The following is a 23,478-nucleotide window of genomic DNA, read 5'->3' as shown; positions in this document are numbered from 1 at the left end:
GATTTTCAACACCGCTTCATGATCCTCCTATTTTTCAGACCGTTTCAGGCTCTTCCTATTTTTCAGACCGTTTCATGCTCCTCCTATTTTTCAGACCGTTTCATTCTCCTCATATATTTGACACATTTTGAAGCTCTTCATATTTTTCACATTTTTGAAGCTCTTCATATTTTTCACACCTTTTCAGGCTCTTCATGATTTTCAACACCGCTTAATGCTCCTCCTATTTTTCAGACCGTTTCATGCTCATCTCATTTTTGACACCTTTTGAAGCTCTTCATAATTTTCACACCTTTTCAGGCTCTTCATATTTTTCGCACCTTTTCAGTCTCTTCATGTTGTTGAACACAGCTTCATGCTCCTATTTTTCAGACCGTTTAATGCTCCTCATAATTTTGACACCTTTTTAAGCTCTTCACATTTTTCACCCCTTTTCAGGCTCTTCATGTTTTTGAACACCGCTTCATGCTCCTTCTATTTTTCAGACCGTTTCATGCTCATCTAATTTGACAGCTTTTGAAGCTCTTCATATTTTTCACACCTTTTGAAGCTCTTCATATTGTTCACACATTTTCAGGCTCTTCATGTTTTTCAACACCGCTTCTTGATCCTCCTATTTTTCAGACCATTTCATGCTCCTCATAATTTGACACGTTTTGAAGCTCTTCATATTTTTCACACCTTTTCAGGCTCTTCATGTTTTTGAACACCGTTTCATGCTCCGCCTATTTTTCAGACCGTTTCATTCTCCTCATATTTTTGACAACTTTTGAAGCTCTTCATATTTTTCACACCTTTTGAAGCTCTTCATATTTTTCACACCTTTTCAGGCTCTTCATGTTTTTCAACACCGCTTCATGCTCCTGCTATTTTACAGACCATTTCATACTCCTCATATTTTTGACATTTTTTAAGGCTCTTCATATTTTTCACACCTTTTCAGGCTCTTCATGTTTTTGAACACGGTTTCATGATCCTCCTATTTTTCAGAAAGTTTCATGCTCCTCATATTTTTGACACCTTTTAAACCTCTTCATATTTTTCACAACTTTTCAGGCTCTTCATGTTTTTCAACACCGGTTCATGCTCCTCCTCTTTTTCAGAAAGTTTCATGCTCCTCATATTTTTGAAACCTTTTGACGCTGTTCATATTTTTCTCACATTTTCAGGCTCTTCATGTTTTTGAACACCGTTTCATGCTCGTCCTTTTTTTCAAATCGTTTCATGCTCCTAATATATTTCACAACTTTTGAAGCTCTTCATATTTTTCACACCTTTTCAGGCTCTTCATGTTTTTCAACACCGCTTCATGATCCTCCTATTTTTCAGAAAGTTTCATGCTCCTCATATTTTTGACACCTTTTAAACGTCTTCATATTTTTCACACCTTTTCAGGCTCTTCATGTTTTTCAAAACCATTTCATGCTCCTCTTATTTTTAAGACCATTTCATGTTGCTCCTATTTTTCAGACCGTTTCATGATCCTCATATTTTTGAAACCTTTTGAAGCTCTTCATATTTTTAATAACTTTTCAAGGTCTTCCAGATTTTCAACAACGCTTCATGCTCCTGCTTTTTTTCAGACCGTTTCATGCTCATCTCATTTTTGACATCTTTTGAAGCTCTTCATATTTTTCACACCTTTTCAGGCTCTTCATGTTTTTGAACACCACTTCATGCTCCTCCTTTTTTTCAGACCTTTTCTTTCTCCTCATATATTTGACACTTTTTGAAGCTCTTCATATTTTTCACACCTATTCAGGCTCTTCATGTTTTTCAGCACCAGTTCATGCTCCTCCTATTTTTCAGAATGTTTCATGCTCCTCATATTTTAACCCCTTTTGAAGCTCTTCATATTTTTCACACCTTTTCAGGCTCTTCATGTTTTTCAGCACCAGTTCATGCTCCTCCTATTTTTCAGACCGTTTCATGCTCATCTCGTTTTTTACACCTTTTGAAGCTCTTCATATTTTGCACACCTTTTCAGGCACTTCATGTTTTTCAGCTCCACTTCATGCTCCTCCTATTTTTCAGACCGTTTCATGCTGCTCAAATTTTTTACACCTTTTGAAGCTCTTCATATATTTCACACCTTTTCAGGCTCTTTATGTTTTTGAACGCCACTTCATGCTCCTCGTATGTTTCAGACCGTTTCATGCTCCTCATATTTTTGACACGTTTTGGGGCTCTCATATTTTTCACACCATTTCCAGGCTCTTCATATTTTTGAACACCGTTTCATGCTCCTCCTATTTTTCAGAACGTTTCATGCTCCTCATATTTTTCACACCTTTTGAAGCTCTTCATATGTTTCGCACCTTCTCAGGCGCTTCATGTATTTGAGCACAGATTCATGCTCCTCCTATATTTCAGACCGTTTCATGCTCCTCCTATTTTTCAGACTGTTTCATGCACGTCTTATTATTGACACCTTTTGAAGCTCTTCATATTTTTCACCCCTTTTCAGGCTCTTCATGTTTTTGAACACCGCTTCATGCTCCTGCTATTTTTCAGACCGTTTCATGCTCATCTCATTTGACAGCTTTTGAAGCTCTTCATATTTTTCACATCTTTGAAGCTCTTCATATTATTCACACATTTTCAGGCTCTTCATGTTTTTCAACACCGCTTCTTGCTCCTCCTATTTTTCAGACCGTTTCATGTTCCTCATATTTTGACACGTTTTGAAGCTCTTCATGTTTTTCACACCTTTTTAGGCTCTTCATGTTTTTGAACACCGTTTCATGCTCCGCCTATTTTTCAGACCGTTTCAGTCTCCTCATATTTTTGACACCTTTTGAAGCTCTTCATATTTTTCAACCTTTTGAAGCTCTTCATATTTTTCACACCTTTTCAGGCTCTTCATGTTTTTCAACACTGCTTCATAATCCCCCTATTTTTAAGACCGTTTCATGTTGCTCCTATTTTTCAGACCGTTTCATGATCCTCATATTTTTGAAAACTTTTGAAGCTCTTCATATTTTTCACACCTTTTCAAGCTCTTCAAGATTTTCAACAACGCTTCATGCTCCTGCTTTTTTTCAGACCGTTTCATGCTCATCTCATTTTTGACAGCTTTTGAAGCTCTTCATATTTTTCACACCTTTTGAAGCTCTTCACATTTTTCACACCTTTTCAGGCTCTTCAAGTTTTTGAACATCACTTCATGCTCCTCCTATTTTTCAGACCGTTTCTTTCTCCTCATATATTTGACACTTTTTGAAGCTCTTCATATTTTTCACACCTTTTCAGGCTCTTCAAGTTTTTGAACATCACTTCATGCTCCTCCTATTTTTCAGACCGTTTCTTTCTCCTCATATATTTGACACCTTTTAAAGCTCTTCATATTTTTCACACCTTTTCAGGCTCTTCATGTTTTCAGCACCAGTTCATGCTCCTCCTATTTTTCAGACCGTTTCATGCTCATCTCATTTTTTACACCTTTTGCAGCTCTTCATATTTTACGCACCTTTTCAGGCTCTTCATGTTTTTCAACACAGCTTCATGCTCCTCCTATTTTTCAGACCGTTTCATTCTCCTCAAGTTTTTGACACCTGTTGAAGCTCTTCACATTTTTCACACCATTTCAGGCTCTTCACGATTTTCAACACCGCTTCATGATCCTCCTATTTTTCAGACCGTTTCATGCTCTTCTTATTTTTCAGACCGTTTCATGCTCCTCCTATTTTTCCGACCGTTTCATTCTCCTCATATATTTGACACATTTTGAAGCTCCTCCTATTTTTCCACACCTTTTCTGGCTCTTCATGTTTCTCCACGCCGTTTAATGCTCCTCCTATTTTTCAGACCGTTTCATGCTCATCTAATTTTTGACACCTTTTGAAGCTCTTCATATTTTTCACACCTTTTCAGCCTCTTCATATTTTTCGCACCTTTTCAGTCTCTTCATGTTGTTGAACACAGCTTCATGCTCTTCCTATTTTTCAGACCGTTTAATGCTCCTCATAATTTTGACACCTTTTGAAGCTCTTCATATTTTTCACACCTTTTCAGGCTCTTCATATTTTTCACACATTTTCAGGCTCTTCATGTTTTTCAACACCGCTTCTTGCTCCTCCTATTTTTCAGACCGTTTCATGCTCCTCATATTTTGACACGTTTTGACGCTCTTCATATTTTTCACACCTTTTTAGGCTCTTCATGTTTTTGAACACCGTTTCATGCTCCGCCTATTTTTCAGACCGTTTCATTCTCCTCATATTTTTGACACCTTTTGAAGCTCTTCATATTTTTCACACCTTTTGACGCTCTTCATATTTTTCACACCTTTTCAGGCTCTTCATGTTTTTCAACACCGCTTCATGCTCCTGCTATTTTTCAGACCGTTTCATACTCCTCATATTTTTGACATTTTTTAAGGCTCTTCATATTTTTCACACCTTTTCAGGCTCTTCATGTTTTTGAACACGGTTTCATGATCCTCCTATTTTTCAGAATGTTTCATGCTCCTCATATTTTTGACACCTTTTAAACCTCTTCATATTTTTCACACCTTTTCAGGCTCTTCATGTTTTTCAACACCGGTTCATGCTCCTCCTCTTTTTCAGAAAGTTTCATGCTCCTCATATTTTTGAAACCTTTTGAAGCTCTTCATATTTTTCTCGCATTTTCAGGCTCTTCCTGTTTTTCAACACCATTTCATGCTCCTCTTATTTTTCAGACCGTTTCATGTTGCTCCTATTTTTCACACATCTTGAAGCTCTTTATATTTGTCACACCTTTTCAGGCTCTTCATGTTTTTTAACACCGCTTCATGCTCCTCCTATTTTTGAGATCGTTTCATGGTCCTCATATTTTTCACACGTTTTGAAGCTCTTCATATTTTTCGCACCTTCTCAGGCGCTTCATGTATTTGAGCACAGATCATGTTCCTCCTATTTTTCAGACCGTTTCATGCTCCTCATATTTTTCACACATCTTGAAGCTCTTTATATTTGTCACACCTTTTCAGGCTCTTCATGTTTTTTAACACCGCTTCATGCTCCTCCTATTTTTGAGATCGTTTCATGGTCCTCATATTTTTCACACCTTTTGAAGCTCTGCATATTTTTCGCACCTTCTCAGGCGCTTCATGTATTTGAGCACAGATTCATGTTCTTCCTATTTTTCGGACCGTTTCATGCTCCTCATATTTTTCACACATCTTGAAGCTCTTTATATTTGTCACACCTTTTCAGGCTCTTCATGTTTTTTAACACCGCTTCATGCTCCTCCTACTTTTGAGATCGTTTCATGGTCCTCATATTTTTCTCACCTTTTGAAGCTCTTCATATTTTTCGCACCTTCTCAGGCGCTTCATGTATTTGAGCACAGATTCATGTTCCTCCTATTTTTCAGACCGTTTCATGCTCCTCATATTTTTGACACCTTTTGAAGCTCTTCATTTTTTTCACACCTTTTCAGGCTCTTCATGTTTTTGAACACCGCTTCATGCTCCTCCTATTTTTGAGACCGTTTCATGCTCCTCATATTTTTGACACCTTTTGAAGCTCTTCATATTTTTCACACCTTTTCATGCTCTTCATGTTTTTCACACCGTTTCATGCTCCTCCTATTTTTCAGACCGTTACATGCTCCTCATATTTTTCACACGTTTTGAAGCTCTTCATTTTTTTCACACCTTTTCAGGCTCTTCATGTTTTTGAACACCGCTTCATGCTCCTCATATTTTTGAGACCGTTTCATGCTCCTCATATTTTTGACACCTTTTGAAGCTCTTCATATTTTTCACACCTTTTCATGCTCTTCATGTTTTTCACACCGTTTCATGCTCCTCCTATATTTCAGACCGTTTCATGCTCCTCCTATTTTTCAGACTGTTTCATGCACATCTTATTATTGACACCTTTTGAAGCTTTTCATTTTTTTCACACCTTTTCAGGCTCTTCATGTTTTTCAACACCGCTTCATGCTCCTCCTATTTTTCAGACCATTTCATGCTCCTCATGTATTTCACACCTTTTGAAGCTCTTCATATTTTCCATATCTTTCAGGCTCTTCATGTCTTTAAAAACCGCTTCATGCTCCTCCTATTTTTCACACCGTTTCATGCTCCTCATATTTTTGACACGTTTTGGGCTCTTCATATTTTTCACACCATTCCAGGCTCTTCATATTTTTGAACACCGTTTCATACTCCTCCTATTTTTCAGACCGTTTCCTGCTCCTCATATTTTTGACACCTTTTGAAGCTCTTCATATATTTCACACCTTTTCAGGCTCTTCATTTTCTTTAACACCGCTTCATGCTCCTCCTATTTTTCAGACAGTTTCATGCTCCTCATAATTTTCACACCTTTTGAAGCTTGACATAATTGCACAGCTTTTCAGGCTCTTCATGGTTTTGAATATCGCTTCATGCTCCTCCTATTTTTCAGACCGTTTCATGCTCCTTATATTTTTGACACCTTTGGAAGCTCTTCATATATTTCCCACTTTTTCAGGCTCATCATGTTTTTCAACACCACTTCATGCTCCTCCTATTTTTCAGGCCGTTTCATGCTCATCTCATTTTTGACACCTTTTGAAGCTCTTCATATTTTTCACACCTTTAGAAGCTCTTCATATTTTTCACACGTTCTCAGCCTCTTCATGTTTTTCAACACCGCTTCATGCACCTCCTTTTTTTCAGACCGTTTCATGCTCATCTCATTTTTGACACGTTTTGTAGGTCTTCATATTTTTCACAAATTTTCATGCTCTTCATGTCTTCGAACACCATTTCATGCTCGTCCTATTTGTCAGACCGTTTCATGCTCCTCATATTTTTCACACCTTTTGAAGCTCTTCATATTTTTCACACCTTTTGAAGCTCTTCATATTTTCCACACGTTTTCAGGCTCCTCATGTTTTTGAACACCGCTTCATGCTCCTCATATTTTTCAGACCGTTTCGTGCTCCTCATATTCTTGACACCTTCTGAAGCTCTTCATATTTTTCACACCTTTTCAGGCTCTTCATGTTTTTGATCACCGTTTCATGCTCCTCCTATTTATCAGACCGTTTCATGCTCATGTCATTGTCGACACCTTTTCAAGCTCTTCATATATTTGACTCCTTTTGAAGCTCTTCATATTTTGCACACCTTTCCAGGCTCTTCATATTTTTCAACACCGCTTCCTGCTCCACCTATTTTTCAGACCGTTTCATGCTCCTCATATTTTTGACACCTTTTGAAGCTTTTCATATTTTTCACACCTTTTCATGCTCTTCATTTTTTTCAACACTACTTCTTGCTCCTCCACTTTTTCAGACCATTTCATGCTCATCTAATTTTTGACACCTGTTGAAGCTCTTCATATTTTTCACACCTTCTGAAGCTCTTTATATTTTTCACACTTTTTCAGGCTCTTCATGTTTTTCAACACCACTTCATGCTTCTCCTATTTTTCAGACCGTTTCATGCTCCTCATATTTTTGACACCTTTTGAAGCTCTTCATATTTTTCACACTTTTCAGGCTCTTCATGTTTTTCAACACCAATTCATGCTCCTCCTATTTTTCAGACCTTTTCATGCTCCTCATATTTTTGATACCTTTAGAAGCTCTTCATATTTTTCACACTTTTCAGGCTCTTCATGTTTTTCAACACCACTTCATGCTTCTCCTATTTTTCAGACCGTTTCATGCTCCTCATATTTTTGACACATTTTGAAGCTCTTCATATTTTTCACACCTTTTCAGGCTCTTCATGTTTCTGAACACCGCTTCATCCTCCTCCTATTTTTCAGACCGTTTCATGCTCCTCATATTTTTGACACTTTTTGAAGCTCCTCATATGTTTCACACATTTTGAAGCTCTTCATATATTTCACACCATTTCAGGATCTTCATGTTTTTAAAACCACTTCATGCTCTCCTATTTTTCAGACCATTTCCTGCTCATCGATTTTTGACACATTTTGAAGCTCTTCATTTTTTTCACACCTTTTGAAGCTCTTCATGTTTTTCACACTTTTCAGGCTCTTCATGTTTTTCAACACCACTTCATGCTCTTCCAATTTTACACGTCGTTTCGTTTCCTCATATATTTGACACCTTTAGAAGATCTTCATATTTTTCACACATTTTCAGCCTCTTCATGTTTTTCGACATCGCTTCATGCCCCTCCCATTTTTCAGACCATTTCATTCTCCTCATATTTTTGATTCCTTTGAAGCTCTTCATATATTTCACACCTTTTCAGGCTCTTCATGTTTTTAAAACCACTTCATGCTCTCCTATTTTTCAGACCATTTCCTGCTCTTCGATTTTTGACACATTTTGAAGCTCTTCATATTTTTCACACCTTTTGAAGCTCTTCATATTTTTCACACTTTTCAGGCTCTTCATGTTTTTGAACACCGCTTCATGCTCCTCCTATTTTTCAGACCTTTTCATGCTCCTCATGTATTTCACATCTTTTGACGCTCTTCATATTTTTCACACTTTTTCAGGCTCTTCATCTTTTTCCACACCACGTCATGCTTCTCCTATTTTTCAGACTGTTTCATGCTCCTCATGTATTTCACACCTTTTGAAGCTCTTCATATTTTTCACACCTTTTCAGGCTCTTCATGTTCTTGATCAGCATTTCATGCTCCTTCTATTTTTCAGACCGTTTCATGCTCCTCATATTTTTGACACCTTTTGAAGCTCTTCATATTTTTCACACATTTTCAGGGTCTTCATGTTTTGAACACCGCTTCATGCTCCTCCTATTTTTCAGACCGTTTCATGCTCCTCATATTTTTGTCACCTTATGAAGCTCTTCATATTTTTCACACTTTTCAGGCTCTTCATGTTTTTCAACACCACTTCATGCTCCTCCTATTTTTCAGACATTTTCATGCTCCTCCTATTTTTCAGACCGTTTCATGTCCTCATAATTTTGACACTTTTTCAAGCTCCTCATATTTTTCACACGTTATGAAGGTCTTCATATATTTCACAACATTTCAGGCTCTTCATGTTTTTCAACACCACTTCATGCTCCTCCTATTTTTCAGAGAGTTTCATGCTCCTCATGTATTTCACACCTTTTGAAGCTCTTCATATTTTTCACACCTTTTCAGGCTCTTCATATTTTTCAACACTACTTCTTGCTCCTCCAATTTTTCAGACCGTTTCATGCTCATCTAATTTTTGACACCTTTTGTAGCTATGCGTATTTTTCACAACTTTTCAGGCTCTTCATGTTTTTGAACACCACTGCATGCTTCTCCTATTTTACAGACTGTATCATGCTATTCATATTTTTCACACCTTTTGAAGCTCTTCATTTATTTCACACCTTTTCAGGCTCTTCATATTTTTGAACACCGCTTCATGCTCCTCCTATTTCTCAGACCATTTCATGCTCCTCATGTATTTCACACCTTTTGAAGCTCTTCATATTTTGCACACATTTTCAGGCTTTTCATGTTTTTCACAACCACTTCATGCTGCTCCTATTTTTCAGACCGTTTCATGCACATCTCATTTTTGACACCTTTTGAAGCTCTTCATATTTTTCACACCATTTTCAGGCTCTTCATGTTTTTCAACACCGCTTTATGATCCTCCTATTTTTCAGACCGTTTCATATTCCTCATATTTTTGAGACATTTTGAAGCTCTTCATATTTTCCCACGTTTTCAAGCTCTTTATGGTTTTCAACACCACTTGATGCTCCTCCTATTTTTCATACCGTTTCATGGTCCTCATATTTTTCACACCTTTTGAAATTCTTCATATTTTTCACACATTTTCAGGCTTTTCATGTTTTTCAAAACCGCTTCATGCTTCTCCTATTTTTCAGACCGTTTCATGCTCCTTATAATTTTTACACATTTTGTAGCTCTTCATATTTTTCACCCCTTTTCAGGCTCTTCCTGTTTTTGAACACCACTTCATGCTCCCCCTTATTTTTCAGACCGTATCATGCTCCTCATATTTTTGACAACTTTTGAAGCTCTTCATAATTTTCACACCTTTTCAAGCTCTTCTTGGTTTTGAACAACGCTTCATGCTCCTCCTATTTTTCAGACCGTTTCAAACTCCTCATATTTTTGACACCTTTTGAAGCTATTCACATTTTCCCACCTTTTCAGGCTCTTCATGTTTTTGAACACCGCTTCATGCTCCTCCTATTTCTCAGACCATTTCATGCTCCTCATGTATTTCACACCTTTTGAAGCTCTTCATATTTTGCACACATTTTGAGGCTTTTCATGTTTTTCACAACCACTTCATGCTGTTCCTATTTTTCAGACCGTTTCATGCACATCTCATTTTTGACACCTTTTGAAGCTCTTCATATTTTTCACACCATTTTCAGGCTCTTCATGTTTTTCAACACCGCTTTATGATCCTCCTATTTTTCAGACCGTTTCATATTCCTCATATTTTTGAGACATTTTGAAGCTCTTCATATTTTCCCACGTTTTCAAGCTCTTTATGGTTTTCAACACCACTTGATGCTCCTCCTATTTTTCATACCGTTTCATGGTCCTCATATTTTTCACACCTTTTGAAATTCTTCATATTTTTCACACATTTTCAGGCTTTTTTTTTTTCAAAACCGCTTCATGCTTCTCCTATTTTTCAGACCGTTTCATGCTCCTCATGTATTTCACACCTTTTGAAGCTCTTCGTATTTTTCACACCTTTTCAGGATCTTCATGTTTTTGAACACCGCTTCATGCCCCTCCTATTTTTCCGACCGTTTCATTCTCCTCATATTTTTGATACCTTTTGAAGCTCTTCATATATTTCACACCTTTTCAGGCTCTTCATGTTTTTAACACCATTTCATGCTCTCCTATTTTTTAGACCATTTCCTGCTCATCGATTTTTGACACTTTGAAGGTCTTCATATTTTTCACACCTTTTGAAGCTCTTAATATTTTTCACACGTTTTCAGGCTCTTCACGTTTTTCAACACCGCTTCATGCTCCTCCTATTTTTCAGACCGTTTCATGCTCCTCATATATTTGACACGTTTTGAAGCTCTTCATATTTTTCACCACTTTTCAGTCTCTTCATGTTTTTGAACACCGTTTCATGCTCTTCCAATTTGTCAAACCGTTTCATGCTCCTCATATTTTTGACACCTTTTGAAGCTCTTCATATTTTTGACATCTTTTCAGGCTCTTCATGTTTTTGAACACCACTTCTTGCTCCTTATTTTTTGCAGATCGTTTCATACTCCTCATATTTTTGACACCTTTTGAAGCTCTTCATATTTCTCACACCTTTTCAGGCTCTTCATGTTTTTCAGCACCGATTCATGCTGCTCCTATTTTTCAGACCGTTTCATGCTCATCTCTTTTTTGACACCTTTTGAAGCTTTGCATATTTTTCACAACTTTTCAGGCTCTTCATGTATTTGAACACCGCTTCAGGCTAATCCTATTTTTCAAAACATATCATGTTCATCATATTTTTCACACTTTTGAGGCTCTTCATATTTTTCACACCTTTTCATGGTCTTCATGTTTTTGAACACCACTTCATGCTCCTCCTATTTTTCAGACCGTTTAATCCTCCTCATGTATTTCACACCTTTTGAAGCTCTTCATAATTTTCACATCTTTTCATGCTCTTCATGTTTTTGAACACCATTTCATGCTCCTTCTATTTTGCAGACGGTTTCATGCTCCTCATATTTTTATACCTTTTCAAGCTCTTCATATATTTCACACCTTTTCAGGCTCTTCATGTTTTTGAACACCGCTTCATGCTCCTCCTATTTTTCAGACCGTTTCAGGCTCATCTCATTTTTTACACCTTTTGAAGCTCTTCATATTTTTCACACGTTTTCAGGCTCTTCACGTTTTTCAACACCGCTTCATGCTCCTCCTATTTTTCAGACCGTTTCATGCTCCTCATATATTTGACACGTTTTGAAGCTTTTCATATTTTTCACCACTTTTCAGTCTCTTCATGTTTTTGAACACCGTTTCATGCTCTTCCAATTTGTCAAACCGTTTCATGCTCCTCATATTTTTGACACCTTTTGAAGCTCTTCATATTTTTGACATCTTTTCAGGCTCTTCATGTTTTTGAACACCACTTCTTGCTCCTTATTTTTTGCAGATCGTTTCATACTCCTCATATTTTTGACACCTTTTGAAGCTCTTCATATTTCTCACACCTTTTCAGGCTCTTCATGTTTTTCAGCACCGATTCATGCTGCTCCTATTTTTCAGACCGTTTCATGCTCATCTCTTTTTTGACACCTTTTGAAGCTTTGCATATTTTTCACAACTTTTCAGGCTCTTCATGTATTTGAACACCGCTTCAGGCTAATCCTATTTTTCAAAACATATCATGTTCATCATATTTTTCACACTTTTGAGGCTCTTCATATTTTTCACACCTTTTCATGGTCTTCATGTTTTTGAACACCACTTCATGCTCCTCCTATTTTTCAGACCGTTTAATCCTCCTCATGTATTTCACACCTTTTGAAGCTCTTCATAATTTTCACATCTTTTCATGCTCTTCATGTTTTTGAACACCATTTCATGCTCCTCCTATTTTGCAGACGGTTTCATGCTCCTCATATTTTTACACCTTTTCAAGCTCTTCATATATTTCACACCTTTTCAGGCTCTTCATGTTTTGAACACCGCTTCATGCTCCTCCTATTTTTCAGACCGTTTCAGGCTCATCTCATTTTTTACACCTTTTGAAGCTCTTCATATTTTGCACACCTTTCCAGGCTCTTCATGTTTTTCAGCTCCACTTCATGCTCCTCCTATTTTTCAGACCGTTTCATGCTCCTCATATTTTGACACGTTTTGAAGCTCTTCATATTTTTCACACCTTTTCAGGCTCTTCATGTTTTTGAACACCGTTTCATGCTCCGCCTATTTTTCAGACCGTTTCATTCTCCTCATATTTTTGACAACTTTTGAAGCTCTTCATATTTTTCACACCTTTTGAAGCTCTTCATATTTTTCACACCTTTTCAGGCTCTTCATGATTTTCAACACCGCTTAATGCTCCTCCTATTTTTCAGACCGTTTCATGCTCATTTCATTTTTGACACCTTTTGAAGATCTTCATATTTTTCATACCTTTTCAGGCTCTTCATATTTTTCGCACCTTTTCAGGCTCTTCATGTTGTTGAACACAGCTTCATGCTCCTCCCATTTTTCAGACCTTTTAATGCTCCTCATAATTTTGACACCTTTTGAAGCTCTTCATATTTTTCACCCCTTTTCAGGATCTTCATGTTTTTGAACACCTCTTCATGCTCCTGCTATTTTTCAGACCGTTTCATGCTCATCTCATTTGACAGCTTCTGAAGCTCTTCATATTTTTCACATCTTTTGAAGCTCTTCATATTTTTCACACATTTTCAGACTCTTCATGTTTTTCAACACCGCTTCTTGCTCCTCCTATTTTTCAGACCGTTTCATGCTCCTCATATTTTGACATGTTTTGAAGCTCTTCATATTTTTCACACCTTTTCAGGCTCTTCATGTTTTTGAACACCGTTTCATGCTCCGCCTATTTTTCAGACCGTTTCATTCTCCTCATATTTTTGACAACTTTTGAAGCTCTTCATATTTTTCACACCTTTTGAAGCTCTTCATATTTTTCACACCTTTTCAGGCTCTTCATGTTTTTCAACACCGCTTCATGCTCCTGCTATTTTACAGACCATTTCATACTCCTCATATTTTTGACATTTTTTAAGGCTCTTCATATTTTTCACACCTTTTCAGGCTCTTCATGTTTTTGAACACGGTTTCATGATCCTCCTATTTTTCAGAAAGTTTCATGCTCCTCATATTTTTGACACCTTTTAAACCTCTTCATATTGTTCACACCTTTTCAGGCTCTTCATGTTTTTCAACACCGGTTCATGCTCCTCCTCTTTTTCAGAAAGTTTCATGTTCCTCATATTTTTGAAACCTTTTGACGCTGTTCATATTTTTCTCACATTTTCTGGCTCTTCCTGTTTTTCAACACCATTTCATGCTCCTCTTATTTTTCAGACCGTTTCATGTTGCTCCTATTTTTCAGACCGTTTCATGATCCTAATATTTTTGAAACCTTTTGAAGCTCTTCATATTTTCACACCTTTTCAAGCTCTTCAAGATTTTCAACATCGCTTCATGCTCCTCCTTTTTTTCAGACCGTTTCATGCTCATCTCATTTTTGACAGCTTTTGAAGCTCTTCATATTTTTCACACCTTTTCAGGCTCTTCATGTTTTTGAACACCGCTTCATGCTCCTCCTTTTTTTCAGACCGTTTCTTTCTCCTCTTATATTTGACACTTTTTGAAGCTCTTCATATTTTTCACACCTTTTCAGGCTCTTCATGTTTTTCAACACCGATCCATGCTCCTCCTATTTTTCAGACCGTTTCATGCTCCTCATATTTTTCACACCTTTTGAAGCTCTTCATATTTTTCACACCTTTTCAGGCTCTTCAGGTTTTTCAGCTCCACTTCATGCTCCTCCTATATTTCAGACCGTTTCATGCTGCTCAAATTTTCTACACCTTTTCAAGCTCTTCATATTTTTCACACCTTTTCAGGCTCTTCATGTTTTTGAACACAGCTTCATGCTCCTCCTATTTTTCAGATCGTTTCATGCTCCTCCTATTTTCCGACCGTTTCTTGCTCCTCATACTTTTGACACTTTTTGAAGCTCTTCATATTTTTCACACCTTTTCTGGCTCTTCATGTTTTTGAACACAGCTTCATGCTCCTCCAATTTTTCAGACCGTTTCATGCTCGTCATATTTTTCACACCTTTTAAAGCTCTTCATATTTTTCTCACCTTTTCATGCTCTTCATGTTTTTCAGCACCAGTTCATGCTCCTCCTATTTTTCAGACCGTTTCATGCTCATCTCATTTTTTACACCTTTTGAAGCTCTTCATATTTTGCACACCTTTTCAGGCACTTCATGTTTTTCAGCTCCACTTCATGCTCCTCCTATTTTTCAGACCGTTTCATGCTGCTCTCATTTTTTACACCTTTTGAAGCTCTTCATATTTTTCACACCTTTTCAGGCTCTTCATGTTTTTCAACACAGCTTCATGCTCCTCCTATTTTTCAGATCGTTTCATGCTACTCCTATTTTTCAGACCGTTTCATGCTCCTCAAGTTTTTGACACCTGTTGAAGCTCTTCACATTTTTCACACCATTTCAGGCTCTTCACGATTTTCAACACCGCTTCATGATCCTCCTATTTTTCAGACCGTTTCATGCTCTTCCTATTTTTCAGACCGTTTCATGCTCCTCCTATTTTTCAGACCGTTTCATTCTCCTCATATATTTGACACATTTTGAAGCTCTTCATATTTTTCACATTTTTGAAGCTCTTCATATTTTTCACACCTTTTCAGGCTCTTCATGATTTTCAACACCGCTTAATGCTCCTCCTATTTTTCAGACCGTTTCATGCTCATCTCATTTTTGACACCTTTTGAAGCTCTTCATAATTTTCACACCTTTTCAGGCTCTTCATATTTTTCGCACCTTTTCAGTCTCTTCATGTTGTTGAACACAGCTTCATGCTCCTATTTTTCAGACCGTTTAATGCTCCTCATAATTTTGACACCTTTTTAAGCTCTTCACATTTTTCACCCCTTTTCAGGCTCTTCATGTTTTTGAACACCGCTTCATGCTCCTTCTATTTTTCAGACCGTTTCATGCTCATCTAATTTGACAGCTTTTGAAGCTCTTCATATTTTTCACACCTTTTGAAGCTCTTCATATTGTTCACACATTTTCAGGCTCTTCATGTTTTTCAACACCGCTTCTTGATCCTCCTATTTTTCAGACCATTTCATGCTCCTCATAATTTGACACGTTTTGAAGCTCTTCATATTTTTCACACCTTTTCAGGCTCTTCATGTTTTTGAACACCGTTTCATGCTCCGCCTATTTTTCAGACCGTTTCATTCTCCTCATATTTTTGACAACTTTTGAAGCTCTTCATATTTTTCACACCTTTTGAAGCTCTTCATATTTTTCACACCTTTTCAGGCTCTTCATGTTTTTCAACACCGCTTCATGCTCCTGCTATTTTACAGACCATTTCATACTCCTCATATTTTTGACATTTTTTAAGGCTCTTCATATTTTTCACACCTTTTCAGGCTCTTCATGTTTTTGAACACGGTTTCATGATCCTCCTATTTTTCAGAAAGTTTCATGCTCCTCATATTTTTGACACCTTTTAAACCTCTTCATATTTTTCACAACTTTTCAGGCTCTTCATGTTTTTCAACACCGGTTCATGCTCCTCCTCTTTTTCAGAAAGTTTCATGCTCCTCATATTTTTGAAACCTTTTGAAGCTGTTCATATTTTTCTCACATTTTCAGGCTCTTCATGTTTTTGAACACCGTTTCATGCTCGTCCTTTTTTTCAAATCGTTTCATGCTCCTAATATATTTCACAACTTTTGAAGCTCTTCATATTTTTCACACCTTTTCAGGCTCTTCATGTTTTTCAACACCGCTTCATGATCCTCCTATTTTTCAGAAAGTTTCATGCTCCTCATATTTTTGACACCTTTTAAACGTCTTCATATTTTTCACACCTTTTCAGGCTCTTCATGTTTTTCAAAACCATTTCATGCTCCTCTTATTTTTAAGACCATTTCATGTTGCTCCTATTTTTCAGACCGTTTCATGATCCTCATATTTTTGAAACCTTTTGAAGCTCTTCATATTTTTAATAACTTTTCAAGGTCTTCCAGATTTTCAACAACGCTTCATGCTCCTGCTTTTTTTCAGACCGTTTCATGCTCATCTCATTTTTGACATCTTTTGAAGCTCTTCATATTTTTCACACCTTTTCAGGCTCTTCATGTTTTTGAACACCACTTCATGCTCCTCCTTTTTTTCAGACCTTTTCTTTCTCCTCATATATTTGACACTTTTTGAAGCTCTTCATATTTTTCACACCTATTCAGGCTCTTCATGTTTTTCAGCACCAGTTCATGCTCCTCCTATTTTTCAGAATGTTTCATGCTCCTCATATTTTAACCCCTTTTGAAGCTCTTCATATTTTTCACACCTTTTCAGGCTCTTCATGTTTTTCAGCACCAGTTCATGCTCCTCCTATTTTTCAGACCGTTTCATGCTCATCTCGTTTTTTACACCTTTTGAAGCTCTTCATATTTTGCACACCTTTTCAGGCACTTCATGTTTTTCAGCTCCACTTCATGCTCCTCCTATTTTTCAGACCGTTTCATGCTGCTCAAATTTTTTACACCTTTTGAAGCTCTTCATATATTTCACACCTTTTCAGGCTCTTTATGTTTTTGAACGCCACTTCATGCTCCTCGTATGTTTCAGACCGTTTCATGCTCCTCATATTTTTGACATGTTTTGGGGCTCTCATATTTTTCACACCATTTCCAGGCTCTTCATATTTTTGAACACCGTTTCATGCTCCTCCTATTTTTCAGAACGTTTCATGCTCCTCATATTTTTCACACCTTTTGAAGCTCTTCATATGTTTCGCACCTTCTCAGGCGCTTCATGTATTTGAGCACAGATTCATGCTCCTCCTATATTTCAGACCGTTTCATGCTCCTCCTATTTTTCAGACTGTTTCATGCACGTCTTATTATTGACACCTTTTGAAGCTCTTCATATTTTTCACCCCTTTTCAGGCTCTTCATGTTTTTGAACACCGCTTCATGCTCCTGCTATTTTTCAGACCGTTTCATGCTCATCTCATTTGACAGCTTTGAAGCTCTTCATATTTTTCACATCTTTGAAGCTCTTCATATTATTCACACATTTTCAGGCTCTTCATGTTTTTCAACACCGCTTCTTGCTCCTCCTATTTTTCAGACCGTTTCATGTTCCTCATATTTTGACACGTTTTGAAGCTCTTCATGTTTTTCACACCTTTTTAGGCTCTTCATGTTTTTGAACACCGTTTCATGCTCCGCCTATTTTTCAGACCGTTTCAGTCTCCTCATATTTTTGACACCTTTTGAAGCTCTTCATATTTTTCAACCTTTTGAAGCTCTTCATATTTTTCACACCTTTTCAGGCTCTTCATGTTTTTCAACACTGCTTCATAATCCCCCTATTTTTAAGACCGTTTCATGTTGCTCCTATTTTTCAGACCGTTTCATGATCCTCATATTTTTGAAAACTTTTGAAGCTCTTCATATTTTTCACACCTTTTCAAGCTCTTCAAGGTTTTCAACAACGCTTCATGCTCCTGCTTTTTTTCAGACCGTTTCATGCTCATCTCATTTTTGACAGCTTTTGAAGCTCTTCATATTTTTCACACCTTTTGAAGCTCTTCACATTTTTCACACCTTTTCAGGCTCTTCAAGTTTTTGAACATCACTTCATGCTCCTCCTATTTTTCAGACCGTTTCTTTCTCCTCATATATTTGACACTTTTTGAAGCTCTTCATATTTTTCACACCTTTTCAGGCTCTTCAAGTTTTTGAACATCACTTCATGCTCCTCCTATTTTTCAGACCGTTTCTTTCTCCTCATATATTTGACACCTTTTAAAGCTCTTCATATTTTTCACACCTTTTCAGGCTCTTCATGTTTTCAGCACCAGTTCATGCTCCTCCTATTTTTCAGACCGTTTCATGCTCATCTCATTTTTTACACCTTTTGCAGCTCTTCATATTTTACGCACCTTTTCAGGCTCTTCATGTTTTTCAACACAGCTTCATGCTCCTCCTATTTTTCAGACCGTTTCATTCTCCTCAAGTTTTTGACACCTGTTGAAGCTCTTCACATTTTTCACACCATTTCAGGCTCTTCACGATTTTCAACACCGCTTCATGATCCTCCTATTTTTCAGACCGTTTCATGCTCTTCTTATTTTTCAGACCGTTTCATGCTCCTCCTATTTTTCCGACCGTTTCATTCTCCTCATATATTTGACACATTTTGAAGCTCCTCCTATTTTTCCACACCTTTTCTGGCTCTTCATGTTTCTCCACGCCGTTTAATGCTCCTCCTATTTTTCAGACCGTTTCATGCTCATCTAATTTTTGACACCTTTTGAAGCTCTTCATATTTTTCACACCTTTTCAGCCTCTTCATATTTTTCGCACCTTTTCAGTCTCTTCATGTTGTTGAACACAGCTTCATGCTCTTCCTATTTTTCAGACCGTTTAATGCTCCTCATAATTTTGACACCTTTTGAAGCTCTTCATATTTTTCACACCTTTTCAGGCTCTTCATATTTTTCACACATTTTCAGGCTCTTCATGTTTTTCAACACCGCTTCTTGCTCCTCCTATTTTTCAGACCGTTTCATGCTCCTCATATTTTGACACGTTTTGACGCTCTTCATATTTTTCACACCTTTTTAGGCTCTTCATGTTTTTGAACACCGTTTCATGCTCCGCCTATTTTTCAGACCGTTTCATTCTCCTCATATTTTTGACACCTTTTGAAGCTCTTCATATTTTTCACACCTTTTGACGCTCTTCATATTTTTCACACCTTTTCAGGCTCTTCATGTTTTTCAACACCGCTTCATGCTCCTGCTATTTTTCAGACCGTTTCATACTCCTCATATTTTTGACATTTTTTAAGGCTCTTCATATTTTTCACACCTTTTCAGGCTCTTCATGTTTTTGAACACGGTTTCATGATCCTCCTATTTTTCAGAATGTTTCATGCTCCTCATATTTTTGACACCTTTTAAACCTCTTCATATTTTTCACACCTTTTCAGGCTCTTCATGTTTTTCAACACCGGTTCATGCTCCTCCTCTTTTTCAGAAAGTTTCATGCTCCTCATATTTTTGAAACCTTTTGAAGCTCTTCATATTTTTCTCGCATTTTCAGGCTCTTCCTGTTTTTCAACACCATTTCATGCTCCTCTTATTTTTCAGACCGTTTCATGTTGCTCCTATTTTTCACACATCTTGAAGCTCTTTATATTTGTCACACCTTTTCAGGCTCTTCATGTTTTTTAACACCGCTTCATGCTCCTCCTATTTTTGAGATCGTTTCATGGTCCTCATATTTTTCACACGTTTTGAAGCTCTTCATATTTTTCGCACCTTCTCAGGCGCTTCATGTATTTGAGCACAGATCATGTTCCTCCTATTTTTCAGACCGTTTCATGCTCCTCATATTTTTCACACATCTTGAAGCTCTTTATATTTGTCACACCTTTTCAGGCTCTTCATGTTTTTTAACACCGCTTCATGCTCCTCCTATTTTTGAGATCGTTTCATGGTCCTCATATTTTTCACACCTTTTGAAGCTCTGCATATTTTTCGCACCTTCTCAGGTGCTTCATGTATTTGAGCACAGATTCATGTTCTTCCTATTTTTCGGACCGTTTCATGCTCCTCATATTTTTCACACATCTTGAAGCTCTTTATATTTGTCACACCTTTTCAGGCTCTTCATGTTTTTTAACACCGCTTCATGCTCCTCCTACTTTTGAGATCGTTTCATGGTCCTCATATTTTTCTCACCTTTTGAAGCTCTTCATATTTTTCGCACCTTCTCAGGCGCTTCATGTATTTGAGCACAGATTCATGTTCCTCCTATTTTTCAGACCGTTTCATGCTCCTCATATTTTTCACACCTTTAAAGCTCTTCATATTTTTCACACATTTTAAGGCTCTTCATATTTTTCAACACCGTGTCATGCTCCTGCTAATTTTCAGATGGTTTCATGCTCCTCATAATTTTCACAACTTTAAAGCTCTTCATATTTTTCACACCTTTTAAGGCTCTTCATGTTTTTGAACACCACTACATGCTCCTCCTATTTTTCTGACCGTTTCATGCTCCTCATATTTTTGACACCTTTTGAAGCTCTTCATATTTTTAACACCTTTTCAGGCTCTTCATGTTTTTGAACACCATTTCATGCTCCTCATATTTTGACAACTATTGAAACTCTTCATATTTTTCAGACCGTTTCATGCTCCTCATATTTTGACACCTTTTGAAGCTCTTCATATATTTCACAGATTTTCAGGCTCTTCAGGTTTTTGAACATCGTTTCTTGCTCCTCCTATTTTTCAGAACGTTCCATGCTCCTCATATTTTTCACACCTTTTGCATCTCTTCATATTTTTCACACCTTTTCTGGCTCTTCATATTTTTAAACACCACTTAATGCTCCTCCTATGTTTAGAACGTTTAATGCTCCTTATAATTTTGACACCTTTTGAAGCTCTTCATATTTTTCACACCTTTTCAGTCTCTTCATGTTTTGAATACCGCTTCATGATCCTCCTATTTTTCAGACTGTTTCATGCTCCGCATATATTTCACACCATTTGAAGCTCTTCATATTTTTCACACCTTTTCTGGTTCTCATGTTTTTGAACACAGCTTCATGCTTCTCCTATTTTTCAGACCGTTTCATGGTCCTCATATATTTCACACCTTTTGAAGCTCTTCCTATTTTTCAGACCTTTTCAGGCTCTTCAAGTTTTTCAAAAGCATTTCATGCTCCTCCTATTTTTCAGACCGTTTCATGCTCCTCATAATTTTGACACCTTTTGAAGCTCTTCATATATTTCACAGATTTTCAGGCTCTTCAGGTTTTTGAACATCGTTTCATGCTCCTCCTATTTTTCAGAACGTTCCATGCTCCTCATATTTTTCACACCTTTTGCATCTCTTCATATTTTTCACACCTTTTCTGGCTCTTCATATTTTTAAACACCACTTAATGCTCCTCCTATGTTTAGAACGTTTAATGCTCTTAATAATTTTGACACCTTTTGCAGCTCTTCATATTTTTCACACTTTTTCTGGCTCTTCATATTTTTCAACACCACTTTATGCTCCTCCTATGTTTAGAACGTTTAATGCTCCTCATAATTTTGACACCTTTTGAAGCTCTTCATATTTTTCACACCTTTTCAGTCTCTTCATGTTTTGAACACCGCTTCATGATCCTCCTATTTTTCAGACTGTTTCATGCTCCGCATATATTTCACACCATTTGAAGCTCTTCATATTTTTCACACCTTTTCTGGTTCTCATGTTTTTGAACACAGCTTCATGCTCCTCCTTTTTTCAGACCGTTTCATTCTCCTCTTATATTTCACACCTTTTGAAGCTCTTCATATTTTTCACAGCTTTTTAGGATCTTCAAGTTTTTCAACACCGTTTCATGCTCCTCCTATTTTTCAGACCATTTCATGCTCATCTCATTTTTGACACTTTTGGAAGCTCTTCATATTTTTCAAAGCTTTTCAAGCTCTTCATATTTTTCACACCTTTTCAGGCTCTTCATGTTTTTCAACACCGTTTCATGCTCCTCCTATTTTTCAAACAGTTTCATGTTCCTCATAATTTTGACACCTTTTGAAGATCTTCATAATTTACACACATTTTCAGGCTCTTCATGTGTTTGAACACCGCTTCATGTTCCTCCTATTTTTCAGACCGTTTCATGCTCCTCATATTTTTGACACCTTTTGAAGCCCTTCATATTTCTCACACCTTTTCAGGCTCTTCATGTTTTTCAACACCGCTTCATGCTCCTCCTATTTTTCAGACCGTTTCATGCTCCTCATATTTTTGACACCTTTTGAAGCTCTTCATATTTTTCACACCTTTTCATGCTCTTCAAGTTTTTCAACATCACTTCATGCTCCTACTTTTTTGCAGACCGTTTCATGCTCCTCTTATTTTTGACACCTTTTGAAGCTCTTCATATTTTTCACACCTATTCAGGCTCTTCATGTTTTTGACACAGGTTGATACTCCTCCTATTTTTCAGAACGTTTCATGCTCCTCATATTTTTGACACCTTTTGAAGCTCTTCATATTTTTCACACCTATTCAGGCTCTTCATGTTTTTGAACACAGGTTGATGCTCCTCCTATTTTTCAGACTGTTTCATGCTCATCTCATTTTTGACACCTTTTGCAGCTTTTCATATTTTTCACACCTTTTCAAGCTCTTCATATTTTTAAACACCACTTCATGCTTCTCCTATTTTTCAGCCCATTTCATGCTCCTCATGTATTTCACACCTTTTGAAGCTCTTCATATTTTTCAGACCTTTTCAGGCTCTTCATGTTTTTCCACAGCACTTCATGCTTCTCTTATTTTTCAGCCCGTTTCATGCTCCTCATGTATTTCACACATTTTGAAGCTCGTCATATTTTTCACACCTTTTCAGGCTCTTCATGTTTTTGATCACCGTTTCATGCTCCTCCTATTTTTCAGACCGTTTCATGCTCCTCATATTTTTGACAGAGTTTGAGGCTTTTCATATTTTTCACACCTTTTCAGGCTCTTCATGTTTTTGAACACCGTTTCATAATCAGCCTATTTTTAAGACCGTTTCATGCTCCTCATATTTTTGACACCTTTAGAACCTCTTCATATTTTACACAGCTTTTCAGGCTCTTCATGTTTTTGAACACAGTTTCATAATCAGCCTATTTTTAAGACCGTTTCATGCTCCTCATATTTTTGACACCTTTTGAAGCTCTTCAGATATTTCACACCTTTCCAGGCTCTTCATTTTTTCAACACCA

Source organism: Dama dama, chromosome 29 (genome assembly GCF_033118175.1).
Source record: "Dama dama isolate Ldn47 chromosome 29, ASM3311817v1, whole genome shotgun sequence".
Classification (NCBI taxonomy): Eukaryota; Metazoa; Chordata; class Mammalia; order Artiodactyla; family Cervidae; genus Dama; species Dama dama.
Note: the sequence above shows the minus strand (reverse complement) of the source record.